The sequence below is a fragment of the Cydia splendana genome, chromosome 6 (genome assembly GCF_910591565.1).
Source record: "Cydia splendana chromosome 6, ilCydSple1.2, whole genome shotgun sequence".
NCBI lineage: Eukaryota > Metazoa > Arthropoda > Insecta > Lepidoptera > Tortricidae > Cydia > Cydia splendana.
In genome coordinates, this window is record NC_085965.1 from 12763957 (window position 1) to 12776826 (window position 12870).

The window sequence follows — 12870 nt, forward strand, 5'->3', positions numbered from 1 at the left end:
CTTAGTTACCTATACCATGTGACCGCCTGTGTTTGTGTGCATGTGAACTGTGTGTCTACCCTTTCAAACTAAACAAAAACTTTACAAACCGATCCAGTTGTCTTCAACCTACACCCCCAGCCCCCGCAAAACTAGGTGTTGCAGACAAATTTAACTATAAATAATAACAAACGCTTTGTGATAGAAACCACATGCTTGTGGTTGGCTTTTAAGAAGACTCCTATCAGCCTCGATCAAATCGCACCCTAGATAAGTAAGTTGAGGTTGTTCTCCTTTTTATACAACTATTCCATAAAATGTCACTAAACTTTGTTACCGTAATTATTTCCGTCACAAAAGCTCTTAGCTAATGAATTCACTTTTGTTGAAGAGTTAATAGTGCACTGAGTGAAACATAACAGCGGCTGATGACTGTTATAATCGGTGCCACTTAACGCACTCGGCGCTGTTCCGCAAAATGTATTGCCGACAAAATCAACTGTTGCTGCAATTGTAATGCCGTTTCACCCCTTTTATACTTTATTTTTTAACAGTAAACAAAAAGGGGTGTTATAAATAAGTAGGCATGAAGGGAATACGAATTAAATACCTAGCTACTGTGTAAAACATTCAAGTGTATATTGCCAGTTGACAGACGGATGGACGGTGAATAAAGGGTTCTTTTACTCACCTTCTAGGAACAGAAACCTAAACAGCAGGCACACTTTTTTAACACGAATTTAAAAACGAAGTAATTATATTACTTATACATTGCTTTTCCGAGTAAAATAATTTTCAATTCTGCGTTATATATTAACAGTCCGGAATACTTCTACTTTCAACTTTCATAATTAACCTGCATTATATTGAGATTTATTTTCATGTAGGTACTTTCTAAAGAAAACATTTTCTGTGTCAGGAAATCTTTACCATCGAAAAGTGAATCTTCAACGCAAAGATGTTTTTACATAAACCATTTTGACCGCTCCCTCAGGGGTATTCCTTATAGTACCCACCCATTATTTACATAAAATAATATGCCTCATATTCAAATCACCCCATGAGGACATCAACAATGTGTAGATTCAAGACCGGGAGGCACCTATCAACTATTTTTACATCAACTTTACACTCAAGTGCAATAAAACAGTGCGTTATCATTGTTCTTTTAGTGCACTTTCCAGATACGGGTTTGTACTGAAATAAGTCGAATACCCTATGTTGTGTGCAAAATAAAGTTAATAATGTTGAACTTTAGTCATGAAACTCATGAAAACATATGTAAACCAACATTAAATGAGGCAAACTTGTAGCGGCTTGATTAAAAATGCCCAAAGCTCTGCAAAACTTCCTCTTACAACCTTGTAGAATTGAGTTTCTTCAAAAGCAAATATGAAAGGCTGGTACGAAATTTTCTACAAGATGTATTAACTCGGAGCCAAGGATTCTAGAATATGCCAGTAAGAATCTGCATTGTCTGGCTTGCCTGCATATATTAAATTCTACGGTCGTTGTTTTCATACTATCGCCGCTCTGCGTTCTATAGAACGATGTACTGTTGTTATATTGGTACTGTATATGTATGTATATCCCGAATATTGTATGTTGGGCTCATGGGCTCAAAACATTTAGGCAAAGATTTTGATAAAATTGAATTTTTAAAAGTAACGTTGAATATCGGGGGATACGAAATATACCTAACGAATTTAATATAACTTTTTGTTAAAAATACTATGTATATCAAGTACGTATACTATGTATACGTAGGTATACGATAAGTATGTAAACTATGTATATCCAAACATGTGTACGACTGGCCTACGTGTAAGCTGTCACGATTTCATGCCCGGTATTATCAAAACTTGTATTTATTTTAGCTTCAACTTCATCCGTTTATGTATACCAAAATTTTTGAATAGTTTCTCTTATACAAGTAATTACGAATATTATTTTTTATTAGTAGTGGGGCTGTAAACATTCATTTCATGAATCATGACCTGCCAGTAAGTATATTTATATATTTACACACTGTTTTTTGACACGCGCTCCGCATTGTGGGTGGAAAGGCAGAAAATCTTAAAATTAACTGCTTACAGAGGGTAAAATTCTCGCCGATGGGAATCTTATCTAGCACCTAATGCCCTTTACTGCGACAAACTCGGGAATCTTTGTATAAGTTGGCCATTGTCTACAAACCTGGAGATTTAAGGCTCAAGTCACAAGATGCTTGCTCTATTGATGGATTATGGCCAGATAAACACTTTGTAGCCTTCAGGTTTGAAATATGATGAATGTATTATGCTTGCATAGCTCTTTTCATGCTAGATAAATTTCTAATTATCCCTAATTTTTAATATATTCTCGATTTCTTAGAGAAAATCGAAGAAGGTGCACATATGACTAGCGTGTAACTTACCTATTCATTTATATATCTACGAGATACAATTTTAGACCGCAATGTGCATTAATTTGATTTAGAAATACCGCTAAACAATGATTTCTAAGTAGATAGCTACTAGGTACTATTATAGACGAGGTATGCGCTTTATGATTTTCTTTTGTAGTAATTCTCGAATTTTCAATCAAGCTATTAAGACGAAACAGGAGCTGAGTTTTAATTATTTTAGGTAAATATACCCGTCTCGCTAACGGAAGCGGCACCTAAAAGTAGTGCGATAAGAACAAGGCGAAAAATCCTGCGTAAAAATCTCAAAAATCGAGGTTTCGTACTCCTCTGTTTCCTCCTCCAAAACTTAACCAATCGTAACCAAATTTGGAAATCTAAATGATTATGAAATTATCTGTGTCGGACCGTTTTGCTTTTTTGGCTAATTGATATCAGTTTTGAATGCCACGCCTCTCATTGCGGCATAGTCAATTATTGGCCATTTTTGAAGGGCTCTAGCGCCTTAAAAAACAAAAATATCAAAAAAAGCAAAACGGTCCGACACAGACATTGACAATATTAATCTGTGTTGAAAAAATCATTGCTCTAGCTTCAAAAACCACGGAGGAAAACGAGGAGTACGTTTGTATGGAGAAATGACCACTCCCGTTGGCTCTTAACAGGAAGCTGATTGCACTGACAAATATAACTAATTAAATTTAATTGCGGTAAATAAATTTAAGGGATGACGTTGTACAATATTACGATTCTAAATAATAAAGCAACAATGTTTTGTTTCTCGAAGTTTTTCCCGTACACCATGCCTTTAGGATTTATTACTGGGGTATTGAGTGAGTCAGTATTCTTTGGCAGATAGGACAATCGGCAACCGTGGGACAATTCCGCGAGGTTTTTGTAAATAATTATAAAGAAAAACTCTGTAAACTCGGGAGGTGTTCATCTGTATGAGCCATAGATAATAGATAACCCAATCCTTTGTGAAAGACCATAAGGTTTCATGGCAAGACAGCGTGGTTTTATGTTTAATCATAAAGAAAATAAACAAGGAACAATGAACTCCGTCGTAAAATACCTAAATAAAACGTGATGGCATTTAATAACCACGAATTGCGTCAATGTACAATTTATCTTCCGGAAATATTTTACGAGACGTCATTAAACACCGGTAAAATATTGCAGTTACACAGTATGAGATAACATAAACCTTACATTACAAAAATTTAAATAAACAAACATGCAGTGGACGCATACCTACATTATTCAAGAATAAAGAATCTCGCTGCAACGTAATAATATTTTTATTGCACTGACAAAATCCTTTTCATTTTTCATAGAACAAGGTTTAACGAAACGTTTCGGATTCAACAGATTCCAGCGTACGATATAAAGATTTTAATGCACCTACGGATTGCAGGTAATCTTTCTGTGCGGTCAATGGGAATATGAAGGGGTATAAAATAAAATTGCTTGCAATAAAACGGGTAATACACGACGAGTGCGGATACCACGGCTATTCCGGCGACTATAACTGTTAGGCCGGTGCTATCAGAGCGACCGTTTTGCAGCTCAAACTAGGTCCGGATTTGAATGAATTGCTGCTCCTGACCTATTATATGGGAAGCCTAAGAATTGGGAATAGATGGTATCAAATAATTACTTTTAATTAAATTAATTTGATATACCAGACTAACCGAATGAATCTCTTCTTCTTCCTGGCGTTATTCGGCATTTTGCCACGGCTCATGGGAGCCTGGGGTCCGCTTGACAACTAATCCCATGATTTGACGTAGGCACTAGTTTTTACGAAAGCGACTGACATCTGACCTTCCAATCCAGAGGGGAAACTAGGCCTTATTGGGATTAGTCCGGTTTCCTCACGATGTTTTCCTTCACCGAAAAGCAACTGGTAAATATCAAATGATATTTCGTACATAAGTTCCGAAAAACTCATTGGTACGAGCCGGCGTTTGAACCCGCGACCTCCGGATTGAAAGTCGCACGCTCTTACCGCTAACTAACCGAATGGATAAACAAGTAAATTAATGAGTTCCAATCCCGGTGGCTACGTACGCAGCACCAGGTCTGCAGTGCTAGAACACAGTTACAGATGTACTGCATAATCCTTGTCCATCGTATTTTGTCGGAAGCATTCGTATTTGTTATGCTACTTCAGCCAGTCTCAGTACAAAAAGTTATGTATTTATACTTACATAATCTTAGAAATTTTGTGGTTTATTTATAAGAAAAATTTAAGACATCCGAACGTAATGAATCCTTACTAGGTATTAAGTTCAGGTTAAAGTTTAATTAAAGCAATTGTCTACGTCGAAATTAGTTACAATCCAAAATCGCTTACAGAGAGATTAAACTAACGATCATTATTTTAAAAGTGGACCATTCACGCAAAAACTATTTTCACAGGCTGCCGGGCTAAATGCAGTGGAACCATTTTCGCGAGCATTCCGCTGGCCCATGACTGTTACCATTAGTGGACACCCTAATGGACACAAATGACCTGGAAGCTCTATGCTAAATACTTTAATAATACCCTGCCACGGCAATTTTGTTACCATACCTACATCGAATGTACGATTGAGCGGAAACCTCGGTTTAACAACGAGCAAGTTGAGGGAGATTATGTAACTAATGGAAAAGCCAAATGCAAAACCAATATCGAAAGTATAAGGTGGGTTAATTGAACCCTAAATGCATACTGCATAGTGATGCGCTGCATCGTCGTTAAATATAATTCAATTATGCAGTTAATAGAGGTAGGTATGTAGGAGGTAGGTAGATAATAGTTAAAAAAAATAAAAAAATAATCTTTATTGCAACTTTCAGTTGTTACATAACATTGGTTCCTGGCTCTCAAAGTAGGTTTCCCTGTGTCTCAAGAGCCAGTTCCTTCCCAATTACAAGCGTAGGTAATGTTACAATGTTAGACATTTTATATAACATATTTAACAATATTAAAATTAATTTTAAACAAAGATGAAACTGTGATGTGTGTGTACGCGCGCGTGTGTGAGTATTCTGTGTGTCTGATTTTTAGAATATGTGTGTGTTTCTGTGTGATTACGCGTGTGTGTGTCTGGTTATTTTAGATTGTATGTACTAGAACACGCTTCGTAATAGCTCTTCTGCTTCAGTATACTTAATGATTTTAACCAAATCTTAATTTTGTTATTTAATTGAAAATTACTAATGTTGTTTATATTAAGGGTTTTGTTTGCTTTGTTATATAAGTATGGTGCCAAAAAAGAAAAATGCCTTTTAGACCATGCACTTTTACAGCGAGGTATGGGGTAGTGAGCTATGCGTTTGTTGCCAAAAGTGATTGTAGGGGCTATTAGTCTGTGGTATCTGCGTAATGTTTGATAAATAAAAAGTTTGCGTACACTTAAAACTTCTGCTATATTGAAAAGCATCTCAGTAGGGTATCGAAATGGAAGATAGAACATCACTTTTAAAACTGCTCGTTAAAATTAGTCCGATACTAGTCGGAAATAAACTTTTTCTCAAAAATGGACGGCAAAGTCGACTTTGCCGTTTAAAAAATAGGTTGCGAAGCGCGTAGTTTATGGTCAGTCAAAAATTAAAAAGTTAAAAACATTGCAGTCCCGATTTTGGGACTGCAATGTTGCATACAAATTCCATTATTTGTCGAGTTCCAAACTTTTTAAAAGTTGAAATGGCCATATCAAATGAAGGCACAGGCCCATTAAACAGCCAAACAGATGATTAGTACCGCGACTATTTAGCTGTCTCAAATAGGTTGGCGTATTTTCGGCAGAAAAATACACTTCTATTTTTTTATTAAAAAAATAAAAAGGCGGCAAAGCTAATTTTTTCAATTGTTTCTACTTTTTTCTGTGAAAATATATACGTAAGAAAGTTGCTTTTGTAAAATATTTATATGATATTTATATTTCTTGCACCATTTTTGAGAAAAGCACTATATATGACTCGGCTGGAAGGCTACTTGCTGGCTTCGGATTCAATTAAACGGACTCCCAAGGTCGTCCGTTTAAAACGAATCCTCAGCCTGCAAGTAGCTACTTCCGAGCCTCGACAATAATGTACTATTTTCAATGTTTTTAAATATAATCGCAATGAACTCGGCCTGCAAAGTTTCTTGTTTATCTACTAAGTCTATTGCAACAATACGGAATTTTCCTTTATTTTTTACCACGAAAAGCTGCGAAGTCAAACGAATAATTTCTCGTACAATAGCCAAAATGAGACGACACGCAGCTTATTAAATTATTTTAGCGCTTCATAAATGTTTTGATATTTAAAAAAAATATTATATTGCGAAATACGCCTTAGGTTCCATGGTTTAATGAAAATACCGCTTTAAAAATGGGGTCATGATGAAAATAAATTTTTCAGCAAAAATAGGACATTTCCGCTAATCACGGTATTATTATTACTTAATTTTTCATCAAGACCTGCAGGACATGGTGTTCAATTATATCAAAATATACAAACCGATGCAGATCAAGTTCTATAATATTCGACGAAATCTGTGTATAATAGAGTTATGTTTGAATCAATAACGTTAATATAATTTACATCTTAGGCGTTTCTCGACAGCAAAAACCACAAGACTTCAATGAGACACCCCAAGTGTTCGCTTAATTGCTCCTCTATTCAACGTAAATTATGTGTGAAATTTAATGCTTTGTCGAGTGCCGTGAGATGCGAGTACGATATTCACCTTCTAGGACTCACGTGAATCTAAATTGATAAGTAAATGCAAAACTGACCGGGTTTTAACTTTATGTTGTAATAACAACGATGTCGAGTCGACAAAACGAAGGTTTGACAACCGCCTATAACTGACGACTACTCTAGCCTCTCAGGAAGCTGCCATGATCTTAAAGGGACCCACTGATTAACAGTCCGCCGGACGGTATCGGCCTGTCAGTTAGAACAAAATTTTGACAGTTCCGAACAACTGACAGGCAGATACCGTCCGGCGGACTGTTAATCAGTGGGCCCCTTAAGTGTCAACAAGGGCATTCGGGTAGAGTAAAATATTGAAAATAAATGTAAATATGAGCTTAATTTTGATTACGATTAAGTATGTTCTTAGTTGGTAAGACGATCCACCTGATTAACTAGGTAGGTATATGTATTCATCCTTAGTGCCTATCAATGAAAACACTGTCAAGTAAACTCGTTACTAAAGAGACGGATATTTGGATTAATATTATATAAAACTCTAAGATTAAACTGGAGAAACTTTAAAATGAAGCTCTTGCTTCGCCACCATAAACCTTGGGGGATATAATCCAATGGAGAAGCCTTGTCTGTAATTTTCTGTACAAAACAGTCTGCCGATTTTTAAAGGGGAGGGGCACGTCAAATGTATACGTAACGTAATAATAGTCATGTCAGATAAACGTCAGTCCATACAATATGTATGACCATTAGTCATAGAGTTTCGACAGAGGTAACGCCTGTAAATGGCTACTTCGTTTGGTTATGTCCTCCAAGCCATAAACTAAGTAAAAATAATAAAATCCTGGTTACAAGAGGTACGTGAAGTTGACAGCTGTCGTTTTTGATTAAAGCGCGGTTTACGATGTAATTTTTTAAAGTTTGGATGAATTTTAGGTTTCTGTTTTTAATCGGGCGCAGGCGCTCTCGTAAACTCTACTAAGCTGTTTTAAAACCGAGTATAACGAAATTTATATTTAATATAGTTTTATTGGACCCTGGGATGGTGATGGTACCTATTTATTCACATACTTAATGTAAATTAGGTTCCTAGAATATTTTTCAATCCTTTCCATTTTGTGCTCCCATCCCAAATGCCAAAACCATCATGGTTTAAATTTTTGTACACTGTATTTTTTCCACTTAAAATCAGTTGGAATAACGTTATTAACAAGCTATAATATATCGTTTTTAAGTTGAATTTGGACGTTATATACATACTATAAATGTTCTCGTACAGAGTTATGATCTAATACAAGCACAAGGCCCAAGTGCGGCTTTATATTGGACCAGTAAAAGCCAGTCGCTCGGCATTTTTGTGATTTAAATTCTGATGAGTGTTTCACGTTTCAATGGGCAGGCAATTGTAAACACTCGTACAATTTATTTTGAAGGTAGGGATTTGCGAGAACGTTAAATTCTTCTGACGGTTACACGAATCATACCTACGTATGCTGGACAATACTTCAATTCTATGGCCTATTTATAGGCTAATTTTTGGCTTTTAAAATCACTGGAAAGCAATTTTGATGTATGAGTTAACTTAAATACATATTATAACAAAATATATAGCAGAGTTTATTAGCACAAGAAGACACGAACAATATTTTTAACTTCAATCATATTTAAATGTCATATGCCGTCGGACAGGATTATTATAGTAGGAAGGTTAATTACTTGACAGAAATTAAACCTCTAACATATTTTCTGCAGCTAATACCTATGTTATATTATGAATTCGAGCCAAGCCGAGCCGGTTAGCGTGTATGAGGAATGTTATAAAAGTGAAGGAAGCGAAAGAGGTATGTCAGGCTCAAAGCAAGTGAAAATCCGTGGTGTCTGCCTACCTCTCCGCTGCCGTGTCACGCGCAGCTCATGTTTTTAAACGATGAGTTTCAATTGGGTAATTCTTATTCTTATGCATTTTTTGTGTAACACGTAAGAATAGCATGTATTTTTGTGAAAATAAGTAAACTCTATATCAATATACTTAGCAATTTACCTCTAGTTTTAGGTCAACCTAAATGTATTGTCCTAAGTGTATTAGAAACATATAAAAAAAGAATTACAAGTGCGAAATGTCACGGACCATGTAGTGTGACTTCCCCAGATTTTGTGATATTTGTTTTTTTTTTTAATATGACGTGAATTTGCAATAATTTATATCAAATATAAAACACTAATCCTTGTTTAAAAATTAAAAATTGTATGGATTTATAACGATTTTATATAATTTTAAACAACATATATTTTGTGATTAGTTTTCGCGTCACCACCGCGCGTGGTAATATAAACATGCAGTACTCGGTAGAAAATTATCTTTACTACTGGCAGCCTTATTAAAGTTTTTTTAGAACAGCAACACTGTGTTGTTGTCAGGTTTACAAATGGCTGAAGCGAGAAGTTTTGTCAAAAATTATTTATTTGTGTCCATTTGAAAAAAACGGTCAACCTTAACGCGTCACCGCCGTGTTAGAGTTTTAAAAGTAAGTTACAGTTTCACGTTATTGTTTGTAACATAAGATATACCTCATACTTTGCAGATTAAGCTAATTATTTAACATTTGCAAAATCAAAGGAAATGTTTATGTAATATCGAACATGTTCCAAGTTATCACGACCGTGGCCTCAAAAATCTGTCACCGCCACGGACTATTGAGTCCACGTTCGTGACATATAGACACGTGGTCGTGTCATTCTTAATTCGTTTGATTAATTTAGAGGCACATGCACTTTTCAGAAATGCATTTTTATTAGCTACAGATCATTTGCTATTATTGCCCGACTGCCAAAGCAAAAAAAATGTTTTTCGCTTGTATGTATGTATGATGTGTATCGAATTCTTTGTCACGCTCTACAGCCTCTATAGTTTGACGGATTTCAACGTCTGAGCTGTCATTAGGTTCGTCGTAGTCATAGGAGTGACTTAGGCTATGTTAAAATAACTATATAAATCAAAATAGCCGAGTTGGCCACCAAAATGCCGAAATGTCACGACTGAGGGACACTTTATCACAACCGTGTTTATGTACTCATTTTATTTACCTTTCCTGAGGGTATTAAGCTTGACCATATGAATCAAAAAATTGCTTTTTGTATGTACTTTTGATATATGTAATAATATGTGGAAAATAAAAACGTTTATGAAAAAAAAATTTTTTTTGGACACAATTTAAGAATTACCCAATTACGTTTAAAGTTTGAATGATTCAAAAGCTGTTATCGTTGACGGTTCATTGTAATTATTTTTTTTTATAATGCAGAATATGTAGGCAATATGGTCACAGAATAGGGCTATTTTTAATTCGCTTAATTGAATAGTTTTCATTTCAAAATTTTCTTTTAGTTGATACATATTTAATGGTTTTAAAGACGATTTAGACTTAAGTTAACGTCAGTCCGGGAAATAGGCGTGATTATACATGGATGTATGTATGTATGTATGTATATTATGGATGTTATTAAGATTTTCATTTATGCATATACTAATTATTGCCATGTGAATCTAAATTTATTATCATTTTGTATTTTTTTTTGCTCTAACGTTTATTTATAAGGTAGATACAAATTTTGTAATTAATTATTGTTAAGTATGTAACTGACAGTGTACGAGTATGATTAATACCAATAAAAATGTATCTATCTATCTATCTGAATGCCAATGTAGCTATCACTTTCTTTTCAGTTATCATTATGTATAATTGTTGAGAAAAGCAATCTGTTAATATTTCGAACAGTTAACATCAGCAAACTAAATAATTACGCGAACCAAGTGCTCAAAATTAAAATGAACTTCACAAGACTAACCCTTTTATTCATAAACGTCTACTAAAGTTGTCTATTAGCGGCTTGTCAACTTTAGTAGACGTTTATGAATAAGGGAGTTAGTGTTTACCTACTGATGATCCATATGAGCTTCTAAATCTCCACAGATACTTCAACTTCTGACTCATCCATTGAAATGTATCTACACTATTGTTCAGATAAATCTCCAGTAATTAACAATAAGGAGCACAATAGCTGCCACGCACCTGACACGTAGTTTTGTATTGGCCCCATTAGCGATGAAGACATTCTTGGCATTTCTCAAATAATCTAAGTGAAGGTACAGCTTTACCGTGGGCGTAATCACATTACCCTTTTGAGTGGGATGCTTTGCCAATAATAATTCAATACTCGCTAATCATTTGCTATGTTATGGCTACGAGTATATCATAAATTTGCTGTCTGTACCGTCGATATCAGGGATATTTTTACATAATTGCACATTCGTATTGTATTTTATTACGCCGAAACATATTTGCAGATAAGAGCTCTTTCCCACTGACGTCCAGTTTTTTGCGGGTACGGTTTTCTGCAGGATCCCGTTTTAGTAGTATACGTGCTAATATAGTAACGTTCACACGAGCATTCTGTTTGCGGGATACTGCACGCATACTACAGAAAACGGAATCCTGCAGAAAACCGTACCGGCAAAAAACTGTACGTCAGTGGGAAAAAGCTTTAATTTGTCATTTGCGTCTACGATAATGTAGTGAAAACATAATCTATTTAATGGCTACAATTTAAAAAATATGACCATTTGGTAAAACACATTTTAAAAATAAGTTACGGCAAATATGTAACAATTATGAATCTAATACGATCATTTATATTCTTCTGCTTTCATAAGTATTAGTTACTGATTTTTAAAAAGCGTTTTTCAATTAAAAAACATGTCAAGATCGCTTGCCTCCTTTGAAGTTCTTTCTATTGCTAAAAAAAACCGGGCAAGTGCGAGTGGGACTCGCGCACGAAGGGTTCCGTACCATAATGCAAAAAAAAAACGAAAAAAAAGCAAAAAAAAAAACGGTTACCCATCCAAGTACTAACCACTCCCGACGTTGCTTAACTTTGGTCAAAAATCACGTTTGTTGTATGGGAGCCCCATTTAAATCTTTATTTTATTCTGTTTTTAGTATTTGTTGTTATAGCGGCAACAGAAATACATCATCTGTGAAAATTTCAACTGTCTAGCTATCACGGTTCGTGAGATACAGCCTGGTGACAGACAGACGGACGGGCGGACGGACAGCGAAGTCTTGCTAATAGGGTCCCGTTTTACCCTTTGGGCACGGAACCCTAAAAACGAACTATAAACTCATATTACATTTTTTCCTTCCTTTGACCTCAGAAATGCGTGGTTAAAATCTTTCGCATTCCTCGTGAACACCATGTATGTATTTACATTTTACGGTGTGTACTTTTTAACTACATATAATTGTTTGTTACACAAATCTAGTAGATAATATCAAGTAGTATTGTGCGCATAATCTTCAAGAAACAAGGAAGGCTAACAAAATATTTAAAAAATCACATGTGCAGTTGGCACAGTTACGGTCATAAAAACGTATAGAAATTTGCACCTTGTTCCAATGACATAAGGTGGAAAGTAAATTTATAGTCGCTAACGTGACTACTTGATTTCATAAGCGCAACGCGCGCGTGTGGCTAGGAAAGCCTCTCTTATGTTCCGTGTTATTATAAAAGTTACCTACTTGGCAGGTAACGCGGATGCTTACATGTTGTTGCGTTACCAAAACTACTTGGCAACTGGCTTGACCGGACAGCGGCGCTCAATACATAATTTATATTCTAATATAATAAAATAACTTGTAAGTAGCTACATTACTTTCTATTACCTACTTGAAAGTTAGTTTGTACCTATGTGATGCGCCTTGCTTATTAAATTGCACACTTTGGTGACATACGGTCAGTGT

General features: G+C 35.3%; 1 long non-coding RNA gene across 1 annotated transcript in view; it reads right to left on the reverse strand.

Annotated features, from left to right (window-relative positions):
* Positions 1–6460, reverse strand: part of LOC134791799 (uncharacterized) — a 267691-nt gene extending 261231 nt beyond the window's left edge. The window contains exon 1 of the long non-coding RNA XR_010144325.1: positions 5884–6460. This is a non-coding gene — a long non-coding RNA (uncharacterized LOC134791799). The remainder of the gene's footprint in view (positions 1–5883) is intronic.
* Between the last annotated feature and the right edge of the window lie 6410 nt (positions 6461–12870).